This window comes from Heloderma suspectum, chromosome 5 (assembly GCF_057233095.1).
Source record: "Heloderma suspectum isolate Gila_16-S chromosome 5, 16-S_ref, whole genome shotgun sequence".
Taxonomy (NCBI): Eukaryota; Metazoa; Chordata; class Lepidosauria; order Squamata; family Helodermatidae; genus Heloderma; species Heloderma suspectum.
The window spans coordinates 65,267,984-65,295,342 of NC_139462.1; the positions used below are offsets into that span (position 1 = coordinate 65,267,984).

The window sequence follows — 27,359 nt, forward strand, 5'->3', positions numbered from 1 at the left end:
TTCAAAGACTGATTCCCAGGACTTTCCTCAGACGATCTTTTTCAGCTGGCTTTTAAACTGAAGTTAAGCCGGTCTTTGCAATTCCGATGAGATACAATACCGCTCGTCGGAGAGAAGGGATTTCTAATTCGGTCTACTGATTAGGTAGTTCTCCTTGAACCCTTGGGATTTGGGGGACGAAAGACAAACGAGAACCACTGCGTGAGCGTGCTAAAGCGACAACTCTCCACCTCAGGCTTACTAGTGGTAGTAGAAGCCATTGCTTGGGGCCTGGGGAATTGCGCAGGATTTATGGGAGTTAAGCGAGTTCCACCCTAAAAAGATCAGGCAGATAAGACTCCTCGGAGCCTGGGTAGGGTAGTTTACATCGGGGGAAATCGAGCCACAGCCGAGCCATGTTTACTAGGAAGTAAGTCCCACTTAGTCCGAAGGGCTTTTCGTCCCAAGCAAGGGAACACAGGACGGTTTGCAGCGTCCAGGAGACGCACTCCGCTGCTCTGGCTTCACGTCTCGAACTGTGAGGCGGCAGACTCGGCTCCCGCGCGGGCCGCGTCGTTGTTACACAAACTCCCCACGCCGTTCTCCCCCTCTGTGCCACGCGCCCGCCAAGTTGTCTTAACTCTTTCTGGAGAGTCCGTGAGCCGAGAAGGAAAGGAAGAACTCGGCGGACCTGCCTCTCCTCCGCCTCCCCTCCCTGCCCTCGAGCGCTCGGAGGATCATTGCTCAGAGCCGGCTGCTGCTCCTGCTCCTCCGGCGCTGGGAGGGATTTACCTGCTGCTGCTGCTGCTGTTGCTAGCAGCGCTTCCCCCGCCTCTTTCTCTTCTCCCCAAAGGCAGCAAGGCGGCGCCGAGAGGATTGCGCGGGGCTGAGGCAACACGGCGGCCCGCTGCGGGCTGTTGCCGCCTCGCCGCCTTTCGCGCGTCGAGAAGGAAACTTTCTACTCTCCGGACGCTCGAGGATTAGTACCCCGGCGGAAGTATCCGGCGACCGAGGGCGGGCGGCGGCGGCACCATCACCACCGACGGTACCTCTCGGCGGGGCAGCGGAGCCGCTTTAGGCCGCCAGGTATTCGCTTTCTTTAAGTCCTTTGTGGCTAATCTTGCAGCTGCTGCTGCTGCTCCTCGCGCCCACGTGTTCCTAGGGGAGGCATTTTCTTTTCCAGGCGAGGGAAGAGCCGTGTGCTTCTTTGCGCTGGACGGGGCTGTCGGGGAACCGGGAGAGACGAGTGCGCGCGCGGACGGTCCGACTGGAAGCGGGTGGCCATACTGGGAAGGCGGTTGCCACCCAGGGAGGTGACGCTTTTCTGACCTCGGATCACCACTCTGGGGCCTAGGAGCGGAGTCGGGTGTTGGGCTCGCTTGCGTTTCTTGCTCCTCCCAGAGGCTTCAGTGTGGGGCTGTTCCAAACAGGAGGTCACGGTAGTTGCCAAGCTTTCGAGGGGAATCAAACAGCACCCCTCCTCCCCAGCCCTCGGCGCGCAAGGAGGCGCGAGACGGTAGTTAGATCGGACCCTCCTCGGTCCGCTCTCTCCCCACCCGTGCCTAAAAGTATTTCTGCAAACACACTTGTTGCTTAAGTAGGAACGCTTGGAATCTTGCCTCGGCCTAATGTGCCTTCCTTCCCTCTCCCCCCTTGTTAATTGTTAGCGTGCCCGGGCTGCAAAGGCGTGAACGCAAAGCGCTGCAATTTGCAAACGTCAAAGGAAGAAGGGCTGGGTGCTCCCTGCCTGGGTTTGTAAGGCCATTAGATGACTCAAAGCAGCGCCTGCCTTGCCGTGCCTTTCCTCCCCCCCCCCCCCATGTGTGTAACTCTGCCCAAACAAAACCGGTCTCTCTGCCAAGGTAACAAACTTAATCCGCTCCCGTTTGGGAATGGCTGATGATGCTGTGGGAGGGGCGAACAAGGCAGCTGTTTCCTTAGCTATGGAGGCAGCAACATGCGAAGTAAAGCTCATTGACATCGCTCCTCAGAATTACTGTTCTGTTTTCAGATCGATTACAGCGACCGTCCTATTGCGCACCCCTCCCCCACGGCTTAGGCGGGTACCACTCCCCCCCTGCACCGAAATTAGGTGGCCTGCACTAATAGTAACTGGCAAGCTGAGAAAATTATGTAGGTCACTAGGAAATCCAGCTTAATCGCCTTTTTCTTTTTGGTTAAAGGGGAAAAAGAGTTTGCTCTTACTATACAGATGCCTGCCCTTATCAGAGCAAAACTCTTTGGAAATGATACTTACATTGTTTTTAATCTTTATTTCATTTATTGCATTTGTACATTACCAAAAACAAAACAAAACCCACTGTTGGCAACAATATAGGTTCTTGAAACTTCATATCAGATGCATATTTTCTGAATATATAACTGCACAGAATTGTCCTTTTACATAACGGTTATTCTTATTTGAGACAAATATAAATTATAGCTAAGTTCTCTGTGACTTTGGATATAATTTATATTACCTGTGTATCTCAAACTATGCTGACCGATTGTTAAAAATGAATGCAGGCTTTTATAACTTCCTGTATTGTTTCATCAGTTGTGCGAAGTGTTGTCGTCAATTGGCAGGTATATGGTAATAGAGGGGGAAGTATAAACAGTGTGACCAATTGACCATGAAACAGGTACACTGCAACAAAGGTAAACCATAACAAATGTAAACCTTAAATATATACTAGGGAATTCTTGATCAGAGCCCTGCAGTCCAAATTAATTTTCTGGTATTTGAGCATGGAACTTTGATATTTCTCGTTTCTGGGGAACACGGCTGACTGGAGAATACTGGGAGTTACAGGACTTTTTTTCTATCGAAACATGCATAGGATTACACCCTAAGTTTGGTTGATCACATTGGGGCTTATTTATGAATGAACATGTGCATGATTGGGCTGCATGATGCTATAGTAGATTTCTCTTAATAGGGTGTTAATAATTTCTTCCCTTGGTTACATTGTACAAGTGGAGATTGGAGATAAGGGGAATAATAATTATATAATTAACACTTAGCTCACATTACTTAAAAAAGGCACATACATTGGGGTTGAGAAAGCATGGGAATGTTGTTTCAATGCATGCATTTCTAACACCACAAGATGCTTTTTTAATTCCTTGATGAAAATAGGCTTGCATAATTGCTTTCCTTTACTAGGAAAGAATTGTCTACCAAAAAAATGTCATCACCTGTAGCCTGGTCTGACAAAAGAAATCCGGTAGGCCTGCACAGTAAGTGACTTTGACCTAAAAGAAGCCATGCAGGATGGTCCATCAGGCACCTGATAAAATTGCTGTGTTTGCTGCCTTTTTAGCACTACAAAAACAGGACTTAGGAAGCACCTGGCAGGCCACAATACCTGGGTGGTTGAGTTTCTATCATTACTAGAAACTCATTATTTCTATCAAAACATCAGAATGAAATTTAATAGGGATAAATGCAAGGTTCTACACCTAAGAAAAAGAAACCAAATGCACGGTTACAAGATGGGGGATACTTGGCTCAACAGTGCTACAGGTGAGCAGGATCTTGGAATTGTTGTAGACCACAAGCTGAATATGAACAATGTGATGTGGCAGCAAAAAAGGCAAATGCTAACTTGGGCTGCATTAACAGAAGTATAGCTTCCAAATCCTGTGAAGTACTAGTTCCCCTCTACTCAGCACTGGTTAGGCCTCATCTGGAGTACTGTGTCCAGTCCTGGGCACAGCACTTTAAGAAGGATTCAGACAAACTGGAGAGGGTTCAGAGGAGGGCAACGAAGATGATCAGGGGATTGGAAACAAAGCCCTATGAGCAGAGACTGAAAGAACTGGGCATGTTTAGCCTTGAGAAGAGAAGACTGAGGGGAGATAGGATGGCGCTCTTCAAGTACTTGAAAGGTTGTCACAGAGAGGAAGGCCAGGATCTCTTCTCAATCATCCCAGACTGCAGGAGACGGAATAGTGGGCTCAAGTTACAGGAAGCCAGATTCCGGCTGAACATCAGGAAAAACCTCCTGACTGTTACAGCAATAAGAGAATGGAACCAATTAGTGGGTTCTCTCACACTGGAGGCATTTAAGATGAAGCTAGACAGCCATCTGTCAGGGATGCTTTGATGAAGATTCCTGCATTGAGCAGGGGGTTCGACTCGATGGTCTTATAGGCCCCTTCCAACTCTACTATTCTATGATTCAACCATGCACAATTTGACTTCCTGGGTATCAAGTTGTGCATGGTTCAGTAAAGGAAACCAGTAATGATAGCATCCATAGTGAAGCTGTTTACTCCTAATTGACATGTGAATGTGTTTAGATGCTTTTTCTTGTCTAAATTACAAAACATTTACAACAGCTTAATATTTGTACATTTGATCTTAAAAGTTAGTGTATTTTATTAATAAGTATATGAATGGACATAAAGTAGTCATGTTGGCTACTACACTGATAAAATCAATAATCAGCTTTTAAAACTGCCTTTTTTTCTGCCACCTCGTTTTCAAATAATGATAATTGAGCCTCTGAATGCGTTATAGTGATCTAGATTGAAGTTATGTCGGGAATTCTTGTGTTATTGCAGAAATCTGCACTGGCTGACAGTTTGCTACTGAGGTAGGTTCAGGGTATTGACATATAAAGCCAGGTATTGACATATAATGCCCTAAGCAACTTAGGACCAGGTTACCTGAAAGATTGTCTCTATATCGACTGGTTAGACTACTACAATCTTCAGGGGAGGCCTTGTTGTTCATGCCACAACTTCCAGAGTCACGTCTGTGAGTAACATCGCAACAGGCCTTCTCTGTGGTGGCGCATTCCCTCTGGAATGACCAGGATGCAAGAACATGCTCTAAAAATATTCTTGTGGGTTGTTTTTTTGCCAAGCATCATGGTAAAAACTTACCTTTTTATGGTGTCTTCTCCTTGCCATGCCTCTTGATGTTCAAGTTGCTAGGCTAACAAGCAATTTAGAAGTTGGTTTACCTTTAGCCATAGGAGTAGAACCAACTTCTGGTTTCAGCTAATAGATTTCAACTTGATGCGTAAACTGTTGTTAAGTTTTGTCTGTGCTCTTCAGTCAATATTCAGCAGCTGATATTAATTATAACTCTTAAGGCGCAATCCTATGCATGTTCAGATAGAAAAAAGTCGTACAACTCCCTTGGCTGGCTGGGGAATGCTGGGAGTTGTAGGACCTTTTTTCTGTCTAAACATGCATAGGATTGTCTAAACATGCATAGAAAAGGATTGCAACATTAAAAATTATTTAGGAAAGCTCTTCATTTCAAGTGCAACTTGATATTTAGTGATTGCTTGAATGATCACTGATGGCTACTGTGGTTAGCTACTGAACATATTCCCACCTGCTCAGGTGGGAACAGAAAGAAATAGTTTGGCCATGGGATTGTAGCCACTGAAGGAGACAAAAATCTGAAGCTTAATTCTCACATGCAGCAGATGAGGAGATAAACCTGTGTTTCAACTATACCTCTTTAGGCTGCAAGTGGGATTTCCATAATAAAATGCTGCTGCATGGGGGTGGGGAAAGAATTCTACCTATAGAAAATCAGCATGTTGGGGAGAAGGCCAGCGCATACCTTTCTATGTACTGGGATTTTTTTTTTTTTTTATGGAGGAGCATTAAACCAGGCTGGATTGATTTAAATCAGCAAGAAAAAGGTAAAGTTTAAACCACTGATTTAAATCAAATTTCCCATTGAAACTTCTTCATATATATTTTTATATATTTCCTGAACAATGGTGCAAATCTGACTATCTGTAAATTAACAACTAAATAGGCTATTTACACTGTTTCATTCTTACAAGCAGGCTTTGCATCTCTTTGTATCAGTGTATATATTTTACATGCTTTCCTTTTTATCTATAGAGGGAATATCTTTAAAATATTCCCATGTAGGGTCTCTCTTATGACTGGCACCCATGACAGTTTGAGGCTAATCCTATACATGTCTCATGAGAAAAACGTTCCATTGAGTTCAGTGGGACTTACTGCCAGGTAAGTGGATACAGGATTGCAGCCTTAGTATGAGAATACAGGAAGATGCATACGGGACAATTTTGTCTTCTCTTTTTCTTAACAGTGTTGCTCCTTTCTGCTTCACTCTTGGCCCAGACTTGCCCTCACAAAACAAACAAAAAACAGTAGCAAACAAAAATGAAACACCTGTGACTGGTAGGTCAAAACAAGATCTGATAGTTACTGGACTGAAAAAAATCCAATGTAAATGTGGTAAAATCCATCTTTGGTGATTTTTTTAAAGCATCAATTTTTATCCACCCTGCTATATTGTCTTTCTGTCTTAACTAACTCCTCTGCTGTGTTTGGGAGAAGGGCAAATTGCTTTGCTTTGTGGGAGACTAATGCTGCTTGAAAGTTTGCGTGCTTGCTACTTCTTCCATAGCAAACTTTATATCTGTAAACAGATATTAACAACAACATACACTGGTACTCAACCTTCACAAAGAAACAGATATTGAAAGAAAAGCTTCCCCCGCCCCAGTTCTCTTCTGCTTAGCAAAGTGGGAGCACGCACTGTGTTTAAGGTTGCAATCCTGTATCCACTTAGCTGGGAATAAGCCCCATTGAACTTAATGGGACTTACTTCTGAGTAGATGTGTATCGGATTGCATAGTAAGAGACATTGGTGGCTGCTTTTTAAAACGATGTGTTTCCTTTATTACCTGTCTAACTTTAAGCTTCTTGAAGTATACTGAGGCACTGCTAGTAAAGGAATAGTGAAAATGGGATAAATGTGGAGATTTTTTGGTCCTGATACATGGGCCATCTGATTATACTGTTAAGGAGGCCTTTAGGCTACTGCCAGGCCACTTGTTTAAAATAGCACCTGAACTTAAAGGTTTTGTACTGCAAACATCAGGGGCTGGGTTCCCACTAGTTACCTGTGAGCTGAAGTCAGTAGCCCTGTTCAGGCATTCTCTAAGTGGTTGACTTTAACGTGTGAGGAGAAGGAGTGCTCTAGCCCCGGCCACACCGTTGTCCTGTTCATTTTCCAGCGTTCTCAGTTATATGGAAACCCTCCATGGATATAGGAGGCTCCCTTCATAAAGTTACCCTCCACAATTAGAGGGCAATGGGCAGTTCCAGTCCCACCCTTTCCATTGTTGTGTTCCTCTCCTTATATGTTAAAGTTAACCACTAAGAGAATGTCTGAATAGGGCTGTTGTCTCATGGGGTTTAGAGGCAACAACAGCACTGTTCTTTCTGGAGGAGAAGGGAGAGGGATATGCATATATTGTGGGGGATCCAGAAATATTGACAGGGACTGAAGGTATGTTCAAATGAAATGGGAAGGTATGTTCAGGGAATATTCTGTGGTAGTTCTGAAATAGGACATCTAAGAGGGTCCTGGCTTAACATGAAAAGGAAGAAAGCCTGTTCCTTAGATTTGGAGCATGGAGTTGAGCTTGAAATGATTTTGATTTCTTATTACTAAATCCACTTATGGTAGTGAGACATGTTGTTGGGGCAAATTATCCCCTTTTGCCTTCGTTATGTTCTTCTTAGGGCACCAGATGGCTTCAGCCAGGCCTGACTGCAGAGTAGAGGATTAAAAATCAAGCCATGAAGTATTTGTACTTTTTGAAGACAGAGCCAGAGCTACAAATATATAACTGAAAGGTTAGCAGACAGTGTTCTTGTACGCAAAAGGGACTTTTGTGGGAGAGCTTTAAACCCTTGATGAGAGGAGGAATCTTGTGTGCGCTTAAGCAAGAGGCAGCTGGTGTTTCTTTTTCTCGCTCAACTGGTGTTTACTCTCCTTAAATAAATTTGCAGGGTTGTGGGCGAATATCTCATTAAATATACCATGTTATAACTGGTTTGTCTTTAGTCAGTGCAAAGTTCTTCTAGTTTCAAAGCACTTTGGGAAATCATTTGAGGAAATTTCTCCAACAAGATTAATAGGATTTCTTGCAGGCCACATAAAAAAAAACATCCAGTGGAATATAGGTTAATAGTTTGCAATGTTACTTAAAAAAAACAAAATTATTGGCAGTATAAAGTCAGATCATTCCTAAATGTGATATGCTACTGATTTGCAAATAATATCACTAATGAGAGCCAGTGTAGTGTAGTGGTGAGAGTGACGGACTGGGAGCCGGGAGATCTGGGTTCTAGTCTCCACTTGGCCATGGAAGCTCACTGGGTGACTTTGGGCCAGTCACAGACTCTCAGCCCAACCGACCTCACAGGGTTGTTGTTGTGAGGATACAATGGTGAGGAGGAGGATAATGTAAGCCGCCTTGAGTTCCTTGCGAGAGGGAGAAAGGCGGGGTATAAATGCAATAAATAAATAAATAATGCTATGAGGATCTCTCTGTCTTTCTGATTTCTTGATCCCCAGCAAGTCCTACTGACTTCAGGGGAGTGTACTCCAAATTAAACATAGAATTGCAGCCCTGCAGGGCAAGCTGATGATCCAGCTAAGATGGTACTGCTTTGGGGTGTTTACACAGTAGTGTAACTAGTTGGGATCCTGTGCACCCCCAGCAGCAACTTCAAAAGCAAAACAGAAGTTAAAAAAAGGAGACAATATATGGAAGGGCTGAAGCTCAGTGGTAGAGCACATGCTTCACATGCAGAAGGTCCAAGGTTCAGTCCCTGCCATCTCCCAAAAGGGCTGGCAAATATCCCATTTGAAAACCTGGAGAGTTGCTGCCAGTCAGTGAAGAGCGGGCATGGGAAACCTGATCTACAGATACAGCCTGTGGCCTCCCCTCTCCCCCCAGTGACAAGTCTTTGGAGAAACAGCCCCCTTTCTGTGAATGAGACCTTTTTTCTCCCAAAACCTAACTGGTATGTGTGGATTTTAGGGAGGACGGCAGGTAGAGCAGGAAGGATTAATCATTCATTTTCAGGCTGCAGTCTCATACTCACTTACCTGGAAGTAATTCCCATTGAATTCAATAGGACTTACACATCTTGAGACAAGTATAGGATTGCGCTGTGAATTAGTCTGTTCTTATCTGATGTGGCTGGAGGGACGGAACGGGTTGGATGGACAGTTTCTAGTCTCCCTGTTTATGCCTTTGCGTGCGTAGTTACTTATGCCTGTTACTTTGCTAGCCTGACTTTATGTTCATGGATGAGATAGGGCTGAATCCTGTGGGAGGGCAGAATTCCAACTAAGCAAGTCATTCTTCTGCTGGTTCTCCAACACATCTCCAACTCTGTTCCTTTTATCCTTTATGCTATCGCACTGATGTAATGTTACGATGGCGTAATATTGAAAATGTAATACAATAACTTGGAATTATGCCTGTGTGAAGGGTTTAGTTGCAATCCTTATCCTTGTCCAGCTGGCGTGACTGGAAGATAGAACTGTACTGTTATCTCTTAAACAGCAATTGAATAAAAATGATAATAACTGAATGTAGAAAGGATTTAAGCTGAATACATTTAAAGAATGGAGCTAAGGATAGTGATATTGATATTAGCTATGTATTTGACAATCTTCTTCCACCCATCTGAAATCCTTTACATTGAATGCCTTTGACAAGTGCTAGATGAAAATGTCTTGAACACTGAACACTTATTGCCCCACAGGGCAAGTAGGGCACAGGGGCAGCCTGATTTCTGCCTTGTTATGAAGAATAAACTTGAGGGGATAAGGTTGTTCAACCTCTGTACTCCCTTAGATCCCTTGTAATTGGTTTAGACCTAATGGGAATACTGCTAACATGTAGCTACTGAATCTAAACAACCTCTCATTATACACAGCTATCAAGTGTTAATGATATTTGGTTACTAAATGTTAAGGGTGGTTTGCATCTTAACAGGGGCCTGAGTGTAATACAGGAAATATATATATTTTAGTGGATGTACTTAATGAAACAGAGCTGATGATACGTGTGTGTGTGTGTGTGTGTGTGAGAGAGAGAGAGAGAGAGAGAGAGAGAGAGAGAGAGAGGGACTTGACTCATGAAATTCATAGGTTTCTGTTTTGTCCACAATCGAACACAAAGCTAAATAAGCCAGTCTCAATACTGTGTGCAATATGTGTTATTCCGATGAAAGGTGTTGGCATTGCGCTGCCAACCTGCTATGTGTGGGGACAATTTGAGAATGGTGATCTATGCTATTTTCATACATCCTCCTGTCAAGCTTACAAATATGGAAAAGTCTGTGAAGACCACAACAAAAGTTCATATGCAATGTTTATTAAATGTGAATGTTAGAGATTTGTTAGCTGAGTGTCAGTGTTACAGCTGGAATCCTAGATAAGTGTACCACATGAATAGCCAATTATACATATCGCCGAACCAGAAAGGGCTGGACAACTGCTGATTCACTTAATGAAGATGAAGACATGCAGCATTTCCAGCTAGCAATATTATGAGTCATGCTTTTCACCAACTATTATTTTAGTTCATAGCATAAATAGAGGCAAGGAACTTTAAACACACCCCTATAATTTGAATTGGTAGCGTGTTAACTGTCAGCACAAACTATACTTCTAGTATATTCATGGAGGTGACTTGACAGATAAATATAGAGGAGTTTCCTCCAAAAAAATTACAAAATCCTTTTGTAACAATAGTGGGTACTCCTAGAATGATAGATAATTGTATGTTTTATAATAATCATAAGCATTCTTTGCATGTTAGATGAAGACAATAGTAAAAAATCTGGTCCTTATTTTTCGTACATCTTGGGAATAGTTTGGTGAGTCACTGTTAGTAAAGTGGTAAAATTCAGCTGTCCCTAAGTTTTCAGTGGGTGAAATTGTTGACTTCTTTGTATCAAATGAAAACTATAATGGCAAATGATCAAAAGTAATTAAATATATACAAGACTTCCTTAGTTTTAATCTGTCCACCCCTTTTCAGGGCTTACACAAGTCCTGCGAGACGTGTCTTAACCGAATATTAGGACATAATAAATGAATTATTCTAAAATAAACCGATGGCCAAACATAGCCATTGAATGATTGTAAAACATTTTATGAGTAAAATTTAATAAGAAAGAGTATAAAGAAGGTGCCAGGCATGCATCTCTGGTGAGGCTATTCCATATCCAGGTTGCCACCACATGACCTCACATAACTCATGCTCGCTGCATTCACACAACACAACGACCCCATAGTGGGGGTTGGATATGCAAAATGGCAGCCATACGCACCCCACATGTGCCACAGACTCATGGTGGGCTGTCATGTCATACGAACTGGCCCATTGGCTGTGTTCACGCATAGCACTAACCCATGGTATGAGTTGTTGAATACTGGGTTGTGTTGTGTGAACCCAGCTGCACTAACAAGCCATGGTTTGTTAACATGGGGCAATGTCCAGCTGTGTCATTCCACTAGTGCAAATGACATTGTGCTAGTGGAAACTAGGTTTCGAACTAAGTGCAACAGGAAAATCCAACTAAAGTTACTTTTGCACAAAAGTTGTGCATTATGCTTGTGCAACCTGTTGCATAACCATTTGTGCATTATGCTTGTGCAACCAGTAGTGCAACTGCTTGCACATTATTGTGTAACTCATTGTGCAACCTGTTGTGCAAGTAAAATGCATAATGACTTGCACAATGGAAAAATTTGGTGGAGCTCTACTAGCGCTATTTGAGTTTGTGGAATAACACCATTGGATACTACCCCTGAACAACCAGAAAGAAAACCCATGGTTTGTTTGGTTGTATACTCTGGGTTGTCTAAATCATTGGTGGTGGTTACGTGTGAACCCAGAATTATGGGTTGTTTCTGTTTGTTTTGCCAGGCTACAGAGGCTGCTTGCAAGAGTGGTAAAAAACACACACACCTAGCTCCTCTACATGACAGTGCCACAAAGGCATTTGGATACAGGGAAGGCTCCTCTACATGACAGTGCCACAAAGGCATTTGGATACAGGGAAGGAACCATCAAAGGAGATGGAAACAGACAACCCAGAGATAGAGAAAACAAACTGTGGTTTGCTTGATTGTCAACCCATGGTCAATAAATCATGAATTAAATAAACCATAGGTTAGTGTTATGTGTGAGCAAAGTCATTATATAAATTGGCACACATGAGTGTGGAATAGTAGCAGTAATTTGGAGAGTGTGGTCATATTGCTAGAAGTATGCCTTATATAACAAAGGTAAGTTGCATTGGACATCTAGTCCTTAAGGTAATTTGCCATGCAAGTTCCCTAAATATCAACCCTATGGAAAATAGCACACTTAAATCAGCTGGGGTGAGGCAGTTTGTGGACTATTCAAGGAAGGAAGCAAGGAATACTCAAGGAAGTAGCAAGGAGGTATGTAAAAAGTCTCTGACAGCGTGGACTAGTTTGAAGGACCACACTTAAGAGTAGAATGTAGGTGATAATTTGTTTAAACCCAGGACTGACAACTTTTTGTCTCCATGCTATGGCACTTGAAATTTGAAATTGGAGATTCATACATGTGCAAACGTTTCCCCTAACAGCCATACATAACATTGTTAAATGTCATCTTGTGAACCAGCCCTGTTTGTAAAATATGGCATAGTGTTTTGTGTAGCTCACTGTTGAGGAAACACTTCTATGTTGCCTTTTAGACTGTAAATAAAGCTGTGGGCATAGCCTGTTTTGTAAATGCCTCGCAATTTTAGGTGCTTTGTTAATAGTAATGTGTACCTCTGCAGAAACTGGCAAAAGAGATTTAGGGAGCAATCCTATCTAGATAGGCGGCCGCCTCCGAACTTGGAGACGACCACCTATCCAAAGCAGGGCAGGAGAAGCACGGAGGTGATCGTTCCCTCCGTGCTTCTCCTGCCCTACTTTTTCGGCTTGACACCCGATTGCGGCTGTCTAGCTGCGGGAGGATGGAGCGGGGAAGGAGGCTACTGCATGACACATAGGATGTGTCGTTCATAGGATGTGTCCTACAGGCAGTTACGCTCTCCCGCCCCCAGCCACGTCCCTTTCCGGCTGCTCCGCACTCCTCTTGCAAGCGTGGAGGATGGGGCTGTTCTGCGCTGCCTCCGAGGCAGCGTGGAAGTGGGGGGAAGTCAGTTTTCTGGGAACCAACCTTGGATTGCGATCTCCAAGGTCGGATCCCGGAAAACAGCATATCCTATGGCCGTCTAGCCACTGTCTAGCAGCCATAGGATTGCTCCCTTAATATATGTACTATGTTAGAAGCGCTTCAGTTAAATCTGAGTAAATAATCCTGTCTGAAAACAACTGTGTTTCTCAATAAGAGTTAGGATGGTCTATTTCAATGTCTTTAGCCCACCTTTTAGTAATTTTTTAAATAATTTTTCTACCAACCTTAGAACTATTAGGCACCTATTCTTCGTTTTTATACTTGTGCACAGTAACTCTGTTCTAAATGTAATTTACCATGCAAGAAACTCAAAAAGTAGCCCTGTATGGCATTTCTGCCATATTTTACATGAAAAAATGTCTGTTGCCATAGTGAGGTTGTGGGATGAGCCAAGGTTACACATCTTAAATAATATTTTAATTTCTGATCGGAGCATTATGGAATCACTCCACAATAAGGAGGAAACATGCTGTGGGTTTCATTACTTTGGTAACTTATCATTTACCATTTCAATATAAATACTGGCTTAGCCTCTACCGCATCCTTCCCCCCCTTCATGGATCACTGCCTTGTTGTGGAGAAGGGGTTTGCATAACTCAGGGAAGCCATAAACTATGCCGTGCAGGGCCACCCAAGACGGACAGGTCATGGGAAAGAATTATGACAAAATGTGGTCCACTGGAGAAGAAAATGGCAACCCACTCCGGTATTCTTGCCAAGAAAACCCCATGGAACGTATCACAAGGCTAAAAGATATGACGCCGGAAGATGAGCCCCTCAGGTCGGAAGGTGTCCAATATACTACTGGGGAAGAGCAGAGGGTATTTCCAAGTAGCGCCAGAAAGAGTGTAGCGGCTAGGCCAAAGCCGAAAGGACACTCAGCTGTGGATGTGTCTGGTGGTGAAAAGAAAATCCGATGCTGTAAAGAACAATATTGTTTAGGAACCTGGAATGTCAGATCAATGAATCAAGGTAAGCTGGAGGTGGTCAAACATGAGAGGGGAAGATTGAACATTGACATCTTGGGAATCAGTGAACTAAAATGGACAGGCATGGGTGAATTTAATTCAGGTGACCATCATATCTACTACTGTGGGCAAGAATCCCTTAGAAGAAATGGAGTAGCACTCATAGTGAACAAAAGGGTGGGAAAAGCAGTTCTGGGGTACAATCTTAAAAATGATAGAATGATCTCAGTACGAATCCAAAGCAAACCATTCAAGGTCACAGTAATTCAAGTCTATGCCCCAACCACTGAGGCCGAAGAAGCTGAGGTTGATGGGTTCTATGAAGACCTACAACACCTTGTAGAACTAACACCACAAAAAGATGTCCTCTTCATCCTAGGGGATTGGAATGCTAAAGTAGGAAGTCAAGAAATCACCGGGATAACAGGCAAGCATGGCCTTGGTGTACAAAATGAAGCAGGACAAAGGCTAATAGAGTTTCGCCAAGAGAACATGCTGATCATAGCAAACACTCTTTTCCAACAGCACAAGAGGCGACTCTACACATGGACATCACCAGATGGTCAATATCGAAATCAGATTGATTATGTCCTTTGCAGCCAAAGATGGAGAAGCTCTATACAGTCAGAAAAAACAAGACCTGGAGCTGACTGTGGCTCAGATCATGAGCTTCTTGTTGCAAAATTTCAGCTTAAATTGAAGAACGTAGGGAAAACCACTAAACCATTCAGGTATGACCTAAATCCTATCCCTTATGAATATACAGTGGAGGTGAGGAATAGATTTCAGGGATTAGACCTGATAGACAGAGTGCCTGAGGAACTATGGACGGAGGTCCGCAACATTGTTCAGGAGTCAGCAACTCAATCCATCCCCAAGAAAAAGAAATGCAAGAAAGCAAAGTGGCTTTACAAGTAGCTGAAGAAAGAAGGGAAGCGAAAAGCAAGGGAGAAAGGGGAAGATATATCCAACTGAATGCAGAGTTCCAGAGAATAGTAAGGAGAGACAAGAAGGCCTTCTTAAATGAACAATGTAAAGAAATCGAGGAAAGCAACAGAATGGGAAAGACTAGAGATCTCTTCAAGAAAATCGGAGATCTCAAGGGAACGTTTTGTGCAAAGACGGGCATGATAAAGGACAAAGAAGGCAGGGACCTAACAGAAGCCGCTGAGATTAAGAAGAGGTGGCAAGAGTACACAGAAGAACTTTACAGGAAAGATCTTAATGTCCCTGATAGCCATGATAGTGCGGTCACTGAACTTGAGCCGGACATCCTCGAGAGTGAAGTCAAGTGGGCCTTAGGAAGCATTATTAACAACAAAGCTAGCGGAGATGACAGTCTTCCAGCTGAGCTATTTAAAATCCTAAAAGATGATGCTGTTAAAGTGCTGCACTCAATATGCCAACAAATCTGGAACACTCAACAATGGCCGCAAGACTGGAAAAGGTCAGTTTACATTCCAATTCCAAAGAAGGGCAATGCCAAAGAGTGTTCAAACTACTGCACAATTGCACTCATTTCACATGCCAGCAAGGTGATGCTCAGAATCCCACAAGCCAGGCTTCAGCAGTATGCGAACCGAGAACTTCTGGCAGTACAAGCTGGGTTTCGAAGAGGCAGAGGAACTAGAGATCAAATCGCCAACATTCGCTGGATCATGGAGAAAGCAAGAGAATTCCAGAAAAACGTCTATTTCTGCTTCATTGACTACGCTAAAGCCTTTGATTGTGTGGGTCACAACAAACTGTGGCAAATTCTTAAAGAGATGGGAGTACCAGACCACCTTACCTGTCTCCTGAGAAACCTGTATGAGGGTCAAGAAGCAACAGTAAGAACCGGACCGATTGGTTCAAAATTGGGAAAGGAGTACGACAAGGCTGCATATTGTCACCCTGCTTATTTCACTTATATGCAGAGTACATCATGAGAAACGCCAGGCTGGATGAATCACAGGCCGGAATTAAGATTGCTGGGAGAATTATCAAGAACCTCAGATACGCAGACGATACCACCCTAATGGCAGAAAGCGAAGAGGCTCTCAAGAGCCTCTTGTTGAGGGTGAAAGAGGAGAGTGCAAAAGCTGGTTTGAAACTCAACATTAAAAAAATGGAGATCATGGCATCTGGCCCCATCACTTCCTGGCATATCGAAGGGGAAGAAATGGAAGCAGTGACAGATTTTACTTTCTTGGGCTCCAAGATCACCACAGACGGTGAGTGTAGCCATGAAATTAAAAGACACTTGCTCCTTGGGAGGAAAGCTATGGCAAACCTAGACAGCATAGTAAGAAGCAGAGACATCACCTTGCCGACAAAGATTCGCATAATCAAAGCTATGGTTTTCCCAGTAGTAATATATGGCTGTGAGAGCTGGACTATAAGGAAGGCTGGGCGCCGAAGAATTGATGCTTTCGAACTGTGGTGCTGGAGAAGACTCTTACGAGTCCCCTGGACTGCAAGGAGGTCAAATCAGTCCATCCTAAAGGAAATCAACCCTGAGTGCTCATTGGAAGGACAGATACTGAAGCTGAAATATTTTGGCCACCTAATGCGAAGGGAAAACTGTCTGGAAAAGACCCTGATGCCGGGAAAGACTGAAGGCAAAAGGAGAAGGGGACGGCAGAGGATGAGATGGCTAGATAGCATCACTGATGCAATGAATATGGACTTGAGCACACTCCGGGAAAGAGCGGAGGCCAGGAAGGCCTGGCGTGCTATGGTCCATGTGTTCACGAAGAGTCGGACACGACTGAACAACAACAACATCCTTCCCCAAACTGGTGCCCTCCAGGTGTTGGACTGAGTTGTGACTCCAGATGTTGGACTACAGCTCCCATCATCTCCAACCAGATTAATGGCTCTAGTTGTAACAACTGAGCTGCTTTTTTACATACAGTATATGCTAAACTTACTATTAATTTGTAATTATATTCAAGCTAAGTTGCATCACCAAAGAAGGTCAACTAAAGTGTTCTTTTTTTCAAAAAGGTTATCAAACACAGCCTGTAGAGTGCACGAAGAACCTGCTTACTCTGACACTGGGCCCCCAAAATAAGCTGTACAGATGGCTGTGCAGCCAAGAAGGAATAAGTACATACTTGACTTTTGACATGGATTCAGTTTCAAGTTGCCCTTTCTCACCTCCCTGTTGTCTCCTGAGCCAGTTGCAATTGCTAAGTCATTTGGCATAAAGTCAGAAGCCTTTGCTTTTCAAAGGGTCATAGTAGAGTACTTTTAAACTTTAACCTTGGGTTTCTGATATATTAAATTAAAATGATTATGTGATATTATGATGAAGTGTTAGCTTTTAGTTTTGCAAACAACACCTTAAAATACAAGACATTGCTATTTTAAAGAATGGATGGTAGGGAAACAGAACTAGGCTGCTCTGACTTACTGGAATTAATATTAGAGATGGGATAGTACCAGCCATAATTGGCTGTGTATACATGGTATGTATCTGTAGGAGAAAACTGTGTTACCAAAAGCTTCCTTGAGCAATTTATTACATGTAAAGCAGCCCACAGTTTTATGCAATAGCCAATTGCATTAGAAGGAATTGGAAGTGACTTTGTTATAGCTGATTAGCTAATTTAAAATTTTCTTAAAGAAGAACTTGAGCATAATGCTGTTGTCATTTAGGCACCAGTTAAAAGATATATTTATTTGTGCAGGCTTTGGGGATATAGGCGAGTGCTGTATTTGTTTTTTGATTGATTGCGTTGATGGTTTTATTATATTTTATTATATAGTTGTGATTTTTGAGTCATGATTTTAATGTTTATGTGGTGTACGATGTCTATATAAGCTGCTTATATAGGATTGTTAGCTGCCCTGGGCTCTTTGTGAGGAAGGGCGGGATATAAATTAAATAAATAAAAACTGTCAAAAAAGAGGCATAAGTAAGGAACTCACTCCAGTTTTCATTAACAATCTCACAAAATCCAAAGGCACATAAAGCATTCTGTGGTGTTTACTCATGAACTGTGGCTTAGATTATGCCAGTCATCCGATCAAATGAAGGTGTAAACAGAAACTGATTGGGATTAGTATTGGATACATGCCTGTTCAGAAGCTGTTGGAAATAGTTTGCCAGATTTGGCAGTACGACTCTTTCCACCTTCCCTCCTTGTTTACGTTTTCAAGAAACACTGCAATATCCTACAGGTCTGCATAGCAGCGATCTACCAGCCCAAATCCATCCCCTAGTGGGCGGCCACTCATGGCTGGTGGACTGTGTTCCACTTGATGGGTCACAGTTTGTATGATACACCTGCTACTGTGAGGTGTGAGTAGCCCCTCTAACAAATGTACACATATATGCCTTTTGTATTATGTTGTTTCTGTTTTAATTTTATGCTGCCAAGCAATTATGCATTCTTCCTCATGATATAAACAACATAATTTAATTGGTTTGAAATGGCAACAGTTGACTTACTTTTTTGGCCTGTGAGGAAGATCAAAGCCCTCATCTCCCTTACGTCCATTCAGTATAGACTAAGGACTGATTTTCACATTCCTTTTCTACCATGAATCCTTTTATTATGCCAATTTCATGTGGTGGATATTTACTCTTAATGTGCTGTCACCAAGCCTGTTCAGGCATTCACCTGAATGCATGAGGATGTAAAGTGGGTAGAGGGTTGGGACTGTGCATGCTGGCCTCTCCCCTGTGTATCCAGGGGTGCTGGCCCTGCCCCCTCAGTTCAGACCTTGCTGTGTTGAATCAGCAAGGTCTGAACCGGAGCCCTACTTGCATTTGCTTGAATGCAAGTAGAACTCTCTGCATGATCTGGAATCCTGAAGGCAGGATGCATCAGAGAGTTCTACTCACATTCAAATGAATGTGAGTAGAGCTCCCATTCAGACTTTGCTGGAGGGGGTCAGAGCCTGGAGATGTAGGGGGTGGGGCTAGCATTCATGGCTCCGATCCTTTACCTACTTTAAGCCTCCACATGTTCAGGCAAATGCCTGAACTGGGCTATAGTGAGAGCTGGTATTTACTATACTGGAACTCTTAAAATGCTTCTTGCTCAAGCTTAGCATATGTGTTCTAAAGGAAGCCAAATTACTATATGGGTTCCTGACACTGTGCTCCTGAACATTTTCATTTGCACATACCAGTATAATGTAATGTGTTGTGTGGTTGCATTGGTGGGACAGCCAATCTTATCTATTTAGGTTGGAGTAATAGAATATATCCCTTTCATGGATCACTGCCTTGTTGTGGCGAAGGGGCGTGCGTAACTCAGTGAAGCCATAAGCAGGGCCACCCAAGACGGACAGGTCATGGCAGAGAGTTCTGACAAAATGTGGTCCACTGGAGAAGGAAATGGCAACCCACTCCAGTATTCTTGCCAAGAAAACCCCATGGAACGTATCACAAGGCTAAAAGAAATGACGCTGGAAGATGAGCCCCTCAGGTCAGAAGGTGTCCAATATACTACTGGGGAAGAGCAGAGGGTATTTCCAAGTAGCGCCAGAAAGAGTGAAGTGGCTGGGCCAAAGCCTAAAGGACACTCAGCTGTGGATGTGTCTGGTGGTGAAAAGAAAATCCGATGCTGTAAAGAACAATATTGTTTAGGAACCTGGAATGTCAGATCAATGAATCAAGGTAAGCTGGAGGTGGTCAAACATGAGAGGGGAAGATTGAACATTGACATCTTGGGAATCAGCGAACTCAAATGGACAGGCATGGGCGAATTTAATTCAGGTGACCATCATATCTACTACAGTGGGCAAGAATCCCTTAGAAGAAATGGAGTAGCACTCATAGTCAAGAAAAGGGTGGAAAAAGCAGTACTGGGGTACAATCTTAAAAATGATAGAATGATCTCAGTACGAATCCAAAGCAAACCATTCAACATCATAGTAATTCAAGTCTATGCCCCAACCACTGAGGCCGAAGAAGCTGAGGTTGATCGGTTCTATGAAGCTGAGGTTGATGGGTTCAACACCTTGTAGAACTAACACCACAAAAAGATGTCCTTTTCATCCTAGGGGATTGGAATGCTAAAGTAGGAAATCAAGAAATCACCGGGATAACAGGCAGGCATGGCCTGGGTGTACAAAATGAAGCAGGACAAAAGCTAATAGAGTTCTGCCAAGAGAACATGCTGATCATAGCAAACACTCTTTTCCAACAGCACAAGAGACGACTCTACACATGGACATCACCAGATGGTCAATATCGAAATCAGATTGATTATGTCCTTTGCAGTCAAAGATGGAGAAGCTCTATACAGTCAGTCAAAACAAGACCTGGAGCTGACTGTGGCTCAGATCATGAGCTTCTTGTTGCAAAATTTCAGCTTAAATTGAAGAACGTAGGGAAAACCACTAAACCATTCAGGTATGACCTAAATCCTATCCCTTATGAATATACAGTGGAGGTGAGGAATAGATTTCAGGGATTAGACCTGATAGACAGAGTGCCTGAGGAACTATGGACAGAGGTCCGTAACATTGTTCAGGAGGCAGCAACTCAATCCATCCCCAAGAAAAAGAAATGCAAGAAAGCCAAGTGGCTGTCTGATGAGGCTTTACAAGTAGCTGAGGAAAGAAGGGAAGCGAAAAGCAAGGGAGAAAGGGGAAGATATATCCAACTGAATGCAGAGTTCCAGAGAATAGCAAGGAGAGACAAGAAGGCCTTCTTAAATGAACAATGTAAAGAAATCGAGGAAAGCAACAGAATGGGAAAGACTAGAGATCTCTTCAAGAAAATCGGAGATCTCAAGGGAACGTTTTGTGCAAAGACGGGCATGATAAAGGACAAAGAAGGCAGGGACCTAACAGAAGCCGCTGAGATTAAGAAGAGGTGGCAAGAGTACACAGAAGAACTTTACAGGAAAGATCTTAATGTCCCTGATAGCCATGATAGTGCGGTCACTGAACTTGAGCCGGACATCCTCGAGAGTGAAGTCAAGTGGGCCTTAGGAAGCATTAGTAACAACAAAGCTAGCGGAGATGACAGTCTTCCAGCTGAGCTATTTAAAATCCTAAAAGATGATGCTGTTAAAATGCTGCACTCAATATGCCAACAAATCTGGAACACTCAACAATGGCCGCAAGACTGGAAAAGGTCAGTTTACATTCCAATTCCAAAGAAGGGCAATGCCAAAGCGTGTTCAAACTACTGCACAATTGCGCTCATTTCACATGCCAGCAAGGTGATGCTCAAAATCCTACAAGCCAGGCTTCAGCAGTATGCGAACCGAGAACTTCTGGCAGTACAAGCTGGGTTTCGAAGAGGCAGAGGAACTAGAGATCAAATCACCAACATTCGCTGGATCATGGAGAAAGCAAGAGAATTCCAGAAAAACGTCTATTTCTGCTTCATTGACTACGCTAAAGCCTTTGATTGTGTGGGTCACAACAAACTGTGGCAAATTCTTAAAGAGATGGGAGTACCAGACCACCTTACCTGTCTCCTGAGAAACCTGTACGAGGGTCAAGAAGCAGCAGTAAGAACCAGACATGGAACAACCGAATGGTTCAAAATTGGGAAAGGAGTACGACAAGGCTGCATATTGTCACCCTGCTTATTTCACTTATATGCAGAGTACATCATGAGAAACGCCAGGTTGGATGAATCACAGATCGGAATTAAGATTGCCGGGAGAATTATCAACAACCTCCGATATGCAGACGATACCACCCTAATGGCAGAAAGCGAAGAGGATCTCAAGAGCCTCTTGTTGAGGGTGAAAGGTAAAAGGGGCCGTGGTGGCTTAGTGGTTAAGACTCTGAACTGCAGACTGGAAGGTTGGCAAGTCAGCAGTTCGAGACCCGAGTGCTGCGTGATGGAGTGAGCTCCCGTCTTCAGTCCCAGCTTCTGCCAACCTAGCAATTCGTAAGCAAGAAATTGCAAGTAGATAAGCGAAGAGGATCTCAAGAGCCTCTTGTTGAGGGTGAAAGAGGAGAGTGCAAAAGCTGGTTTGAAACAACATTAAAAAAACGAAGATCATGGCATCTGGCCCCATCACTTCCTGGCATATAGAAGGGGAAGAAATGGAAGCAGTGACAGATTTTACTTTCTAGGGCTCCAAGATCACCGCAGGCGGTGACTGTAGCCATGAAATTAAAAGACGCTTGCTCCTTGGGAGGAAAGCTATGGCAAACCTAGACAGCATAGTAAGAAGCAGAGACATCACCTTGCTGACAAAGGTCCGTCTAATCAAAGCTATGGTTTTCCCAGTAGTAATGTATGGCTGTGAGAGCTGGACTATAAGGAAGGCTGAGCGCCGAAGAATTGATGCTTTCGAACTGTGGTGCTGGAGAAGACTCTTACGAGTCCCCTGGACTGCAAGGAGGTCAAATCAGTCCATCCTAAAGGAGATCAACCCTGAGTGCTCATTGGAAGGACAGATACTAGAGCTGAAGCTGAAATATTTTGGCCACCTAATGCGAAGAGAAAACTCTCTGGAAAAGACCCTGATGCTGGGAAAGACTGAAGGCAAAAGGAGAAGGGGACGACAGAGGATGAGATGGCTAGATAGCATCACCGATGCAATGAATATGAACTTGAGCACACTCCGGGAGAGAGCGGAGGACAGGAAGGCCTGGCGTGCTATGGTCCATGGGGTCACGAAGAGTCGGACACGACTGAACGACTGAACAAGAGTAAGTGTGTTTCAATAGTATGTGCGTTTCAATGCATTTCCCCAGATAACCCATCACGCCAGCATACGCTACTGGTTTTGCGCTAAAGGATGCTTACCCTTGTGCTATGTCAGTGACGTAAGCAGAGCAGCAGTATTGGATACTGCCTAATGTTTTTGTATGGGCTGTTAGCTGAAGATGCTTGCTTAAGAAGTGAAGACCCGTGTTTCCTAGTGGCTGTTGGACTCACAGATCCAGTCTTGCTGAATGGGGACCGAAAAATCAAAATAGTTTGACAGTTTTTGTATGTTGCCAGTACGGACAAAGAATTTTGATTTTGCAACTGGCTTTCAAGGAGGAGTATTGTAGGGACTCCAAAGGCATGCTGTGGCATTTGAGGACCTGATGTTGACTAGCATTGACAGATACTTGCTTACTGTCCCTACAGTTTCCTTCCAATCTGGGAAGCTAGAAGCATGAATCAGTATGGATTTGAAGATGCAAGCAGATATGTTGGTAAACCTTTGTTTGCTCTGTTCAGCTGGCAACTGTGTGACAGTTCTCTTGTGCAGTTTTGCTGCTTGTCTCTGACAAGTAGTAATTGCTTCCCTAGTGAACAAGCAGCTTGCAAACTAAAGCACGTTCCCTGCAATGTAGTGCAATGGGTGGAATATTTGGTTTGAGCATGGAAAATTCATGTTCAAAACCGCACACAGCCATGAAACTCAGCATGTAGCCTTGGGCAAGTTTCTGTTTGTCAGCCTTATGTATTTTACAGGGTTGCTGTGAGATAACCCCCCCCCCCCCCGGTGATGTGTGCCCTGACTTCCTTGTAAGAAAGGAGAAGATAAACTATCCTGTCCTTCCCTTCCATCCTTCTTATGCTGCCACAACAATTGCAGGTACACATCCTGTCTGTTTAAAGATTGAACTGGCCGCATGAGTTTGTCAGTACTTCAGTTCCTGCTTAGAAATGCCATGCCATGCTACACCACATGGACTGTGAATATGGCTTCTGGTCATCCTTCTGCTAAAAAAATTAAGTTGCTTTCTCTTCTGATTTATAATTTATATGTATGGATTGGCACAGACAAAATAGAACAGATGTATTGTAAGCAAGGTTGAGAAAGTGCTTGTGACCCATTGTGCAAAGCAAATCCAGTTCTTGCTGTTCATGTGATCTTGGCATGAAGTTGGGTGGTGCTGTGTTTTGTTTTTTTACCTAGTTGAATTTCCATTTAAGGCTGTTGGCATAAGAAAATATTATGCCATAGCAGCATTATTTTCTAGAGCAATTAGCAAGTGAGGCATTTAATTCACCTTTTCGTCTGCTTACAAGTGCGTCTGGTAGAATTTCAGCATAACAGAGTTTTAAAAAAGCCCAATAGCAGATGATCAGACATGTTTCTCAGACATTGTCTATCCTTAAAAAGATATAGCTGTGTTAACTTTTCAGTTTTATTCAAAATATGTTGATAAAAATTAGTGAAAATATTATGGAATGCCTTCTGTGTGTGATTCATGAATTGGAAAAATAGAGCTGAGGGTGCCTCACTCCCACGTTGGTAGGCAGGGGGAATTGATTTAAGTCAAGGTCAGCAAGAAAAAAGGTCGATTTAAATGAATGATTTAAATCGAGTTTCCCACTGAAACGTTTTCATGTATTTCCTGAACAATGGTGCAGATCTGACCACTAAAGCATTTTAATTTCCAACTAAACAGAGTATTATTTACCTGGCTTGGGGCTGCAATAACTGACGAAGCACCTCTCCTGGCAAGAACCTACACACATATTTCGCTCGTCATCTAAGACCCTCTTCTGGGTGCCTCCACTGAGGTAGGCTTGGAAGGTGACAAGAAGGGAGAGGGCCTTCTCACTGGTGGCCCTCCGATTGTGGAATGATCTCTCCAGTGAAGCCCGCCTAGCACCAACATTGTTATCTTTTCGGTGCCAGGTTAAGACCTTCCTCTGTTCTCAGGCATTTGGCAGCATATGATAAGGTTTTTAATTGGGTCCTGGGATTTCATATTCATTCATTCATTCATTCATTCATTCATTCCATTTATTCCATTTCTATACCGCTCAATAGCTGAAGCTCTCTGGGCATTTCACAAAAATGAAAACCAAAAAATGCAGGATAAAACAATATAAAATATTAAAGCATTAAAAGCACAATGTAACAATACAACCAGAATGTATTGTTATATTATTTCTTACTGTTAACATTGTTCAGGTGTGTGTGTGTGTGTGTGTGTGTGTGTATGCACAGAACAACAAGAATCCTACCTAGCCTGTGTCTTTGTACATGTGACTTTAGTCGGAGAAAACTGAAAGCCCAGAACTTTCAAGAAGCAGGAGCTGGTAGTTAGGCTGGACAGATCCATTTTCATGCGACGAAAAACTGAAATGAATATCCCTGTTTGATTGGTAAGTAACTTTATTTTTATGGTACTGTAAGTGTAGGTTTAGCATATTTATGATGAGATTTAATTGTTACAATGTTATTTTTAAGTGTGAGAAATATAGTATTTTATTTATGATTTTTTAATATTTCAAAATTTTAAAATTCCATTTTTTATTTTAAAAAATCATTGATTCTTTTCCACCCTGTTGGTAGGTTTGATTTGCAGAGAATTTGTGCATTATTCCCCTCTGCTTAATCCCAGTTTATGCAATAATTATCATTTGGGGTCATTCAAGTTGCATTGACCCCAGTACTAAAATCATCATCATCTTCTTCTTCTTCTTCTTCTTCTACGACGACGACTGCTACACACTATCTGTTTTTTCCTTGAAAATGGTCAGAAGAGTGGATTGTGTGTCCATTTGAACCTAATGTTTCTGACATCTATAAAGCTCTATTTGCATTATTATATTACAATAAATCTCTCTTCCATTGGGAACTACAGATCTGGAGTTAAGCAATTCATATGCAGATATTTAGTTCTCTGTAAATACTTAGTGCAATTTATTTTAAAACCTTAAAATTAATGAGTGGTCCATTCAGGCACTGGATCAGGTAGGACAATATATAGACCAGAAATGCTTTTCTTTCTGCTGTGTTTTCTGAGGTCAAGTTCTTTTATAAATTGAGTTGCAAATGAAAGATATATTTCTGGGAGATGAAAGATGAGAACTGATATAACTAAAGAGAGGCTGTTCTAAGAGCTTCAGCTAAATACATTCTCAAAGAAGAGCTGCAGTTTATTGAAGTGAAAAATTAACAAGAGAACACTCTTTGCATTTTAATGGTATACAGTACAGTGGAATTGTTAGCTGAAACCAAAGGCAAGCACTTTTGATGGTGGGAGTGAACATAAGAAGACCCATGCTGGATCATACCAAAGGTTCATCTAGTCCAGCATTCTGTGCAGGCTGCCTGTGCCCCTGTTTTCAATTCTGCTGTTGTAAGATGCTGAAACAATATATGCAAGTAGAAGCAGGTAGATATTATAGATCGTATGTATTTAGGGAACATGTCCCATGGGGTGTTTCTATTTTGAAGCAGTATTCCTATCTCCCTACTAGTATCCTGTTTTATTCTGTGCAGAAAAGTGCTATAGGAGTTCCTGAAATACTTAATAAATACCTTTATCACTCTGGAACCTGATTTAAAAAATGAAACTGTCATAATCCACTTACATCCTGAGCAGTAAGCAACTTCTTTGCTGCTGACCCTTGACCAGCATTTTGTTGTTCTCCAAATTAATGGGTGTGTTACTATTTTCTATAGGGAAATATTGTAAAGTGAAGAAAATATGCAGGTCAGTACACTTTTAGAGGCTAAATATTTCATACATTTTCTTTCTCTCGGTGTTTTCCTGGCTTACTCTCTTTCCCTGATTTTGCGACTTGGGTATGGCGTAGCACAAGAGAGCCAACACATAGACCTAGGTAAAAAATATAGGCTAAGCAGAAAACGGTTTGGATGGTGTGTAAGGAATTGGAAGGAGAATGACACATAGGAGAGGTTACTATAGCTTGATTACTGCTGCCTCAGCCAATCCTTTTTGAGGGAGTTGCTGTTAATGGTTCCCCATATGAAACATAATCCATACATTCAAAGGCCATTTAAAGAGTCCATGGCTTTGAGGTTCATAGGTGATGCCCAACCAGCTTACAAACTCAGGACCAGTTTACAAAATCGTTAAAAGATTATTTCTCATATGTGTATACTAATCCAAGGAGCTAAGGGTCACATAGAATCATTGCATTATTCCCTTAGCAAACCTATGAGGTATGTTTGTCTACCTCATAGGGTTGCTAAGAGAGCCTTCTCAGTTGTGGCTCCCCACGTCTGGAATTTTTTTCCCAGAGCAGCTCGCCTGGCTCCTATGTCCATATCTTTTTGATGCCAGGCAAAGATCTTTTTAGAGTCCCTGGCCTTTTAACATGATGAGTGGATTTTTATGCTGCTGTTTTATTGCTGTATTAGTATGTATTGTTTTAATGCTGTAGAAATACTTATTGAAGGGTGTATATAGGTTCATTAACTAAATAAATAGAACTGCTAGATATTACTTTTAAGAATATAATCTTTGCATTCTTCTTGGGCTGACATTTCAGGCCTTCACTGAGCCTTGGAGAGGAATCGTTGCAATGTGGACGCTACTGCCTGCATTTTCAAGCAGTGTCTCAGAGCTTGCAGTTAAATGATATAGATGACCAAAAAAAAATTGGCTATGGAACAGGGCTGTTAAAATTATGCACTGGATAGTTCAGTATGTGCTTCTGTTATGCTTCTGGCACAGAACAACATATTTTGTT

General features: G+C 42.7%; 1 protein-coding gene across 1 annotated transcript in view; it reads left to right on the forward strand.

The window, feature by feature from the left end:
* Positions 1-643: 643 nt before the first annotated feature.
* FHIP1A (FHF complex subunit HOOK interacting protein 1A) overlaps positions 644-27,359 on the forward strand; it is a 108,408-nt gene continuing 81,692 nt past the window's right edge. Inside the window, exon 1 of the mRNA XM_084856259.1 lies at positions 644-1,065. The gene's annotated coding sequence lies outside the window, so the exon portion shown is untranslated. The remainder of the gene's footprint in view (positions 1,066-27,359) is intronic.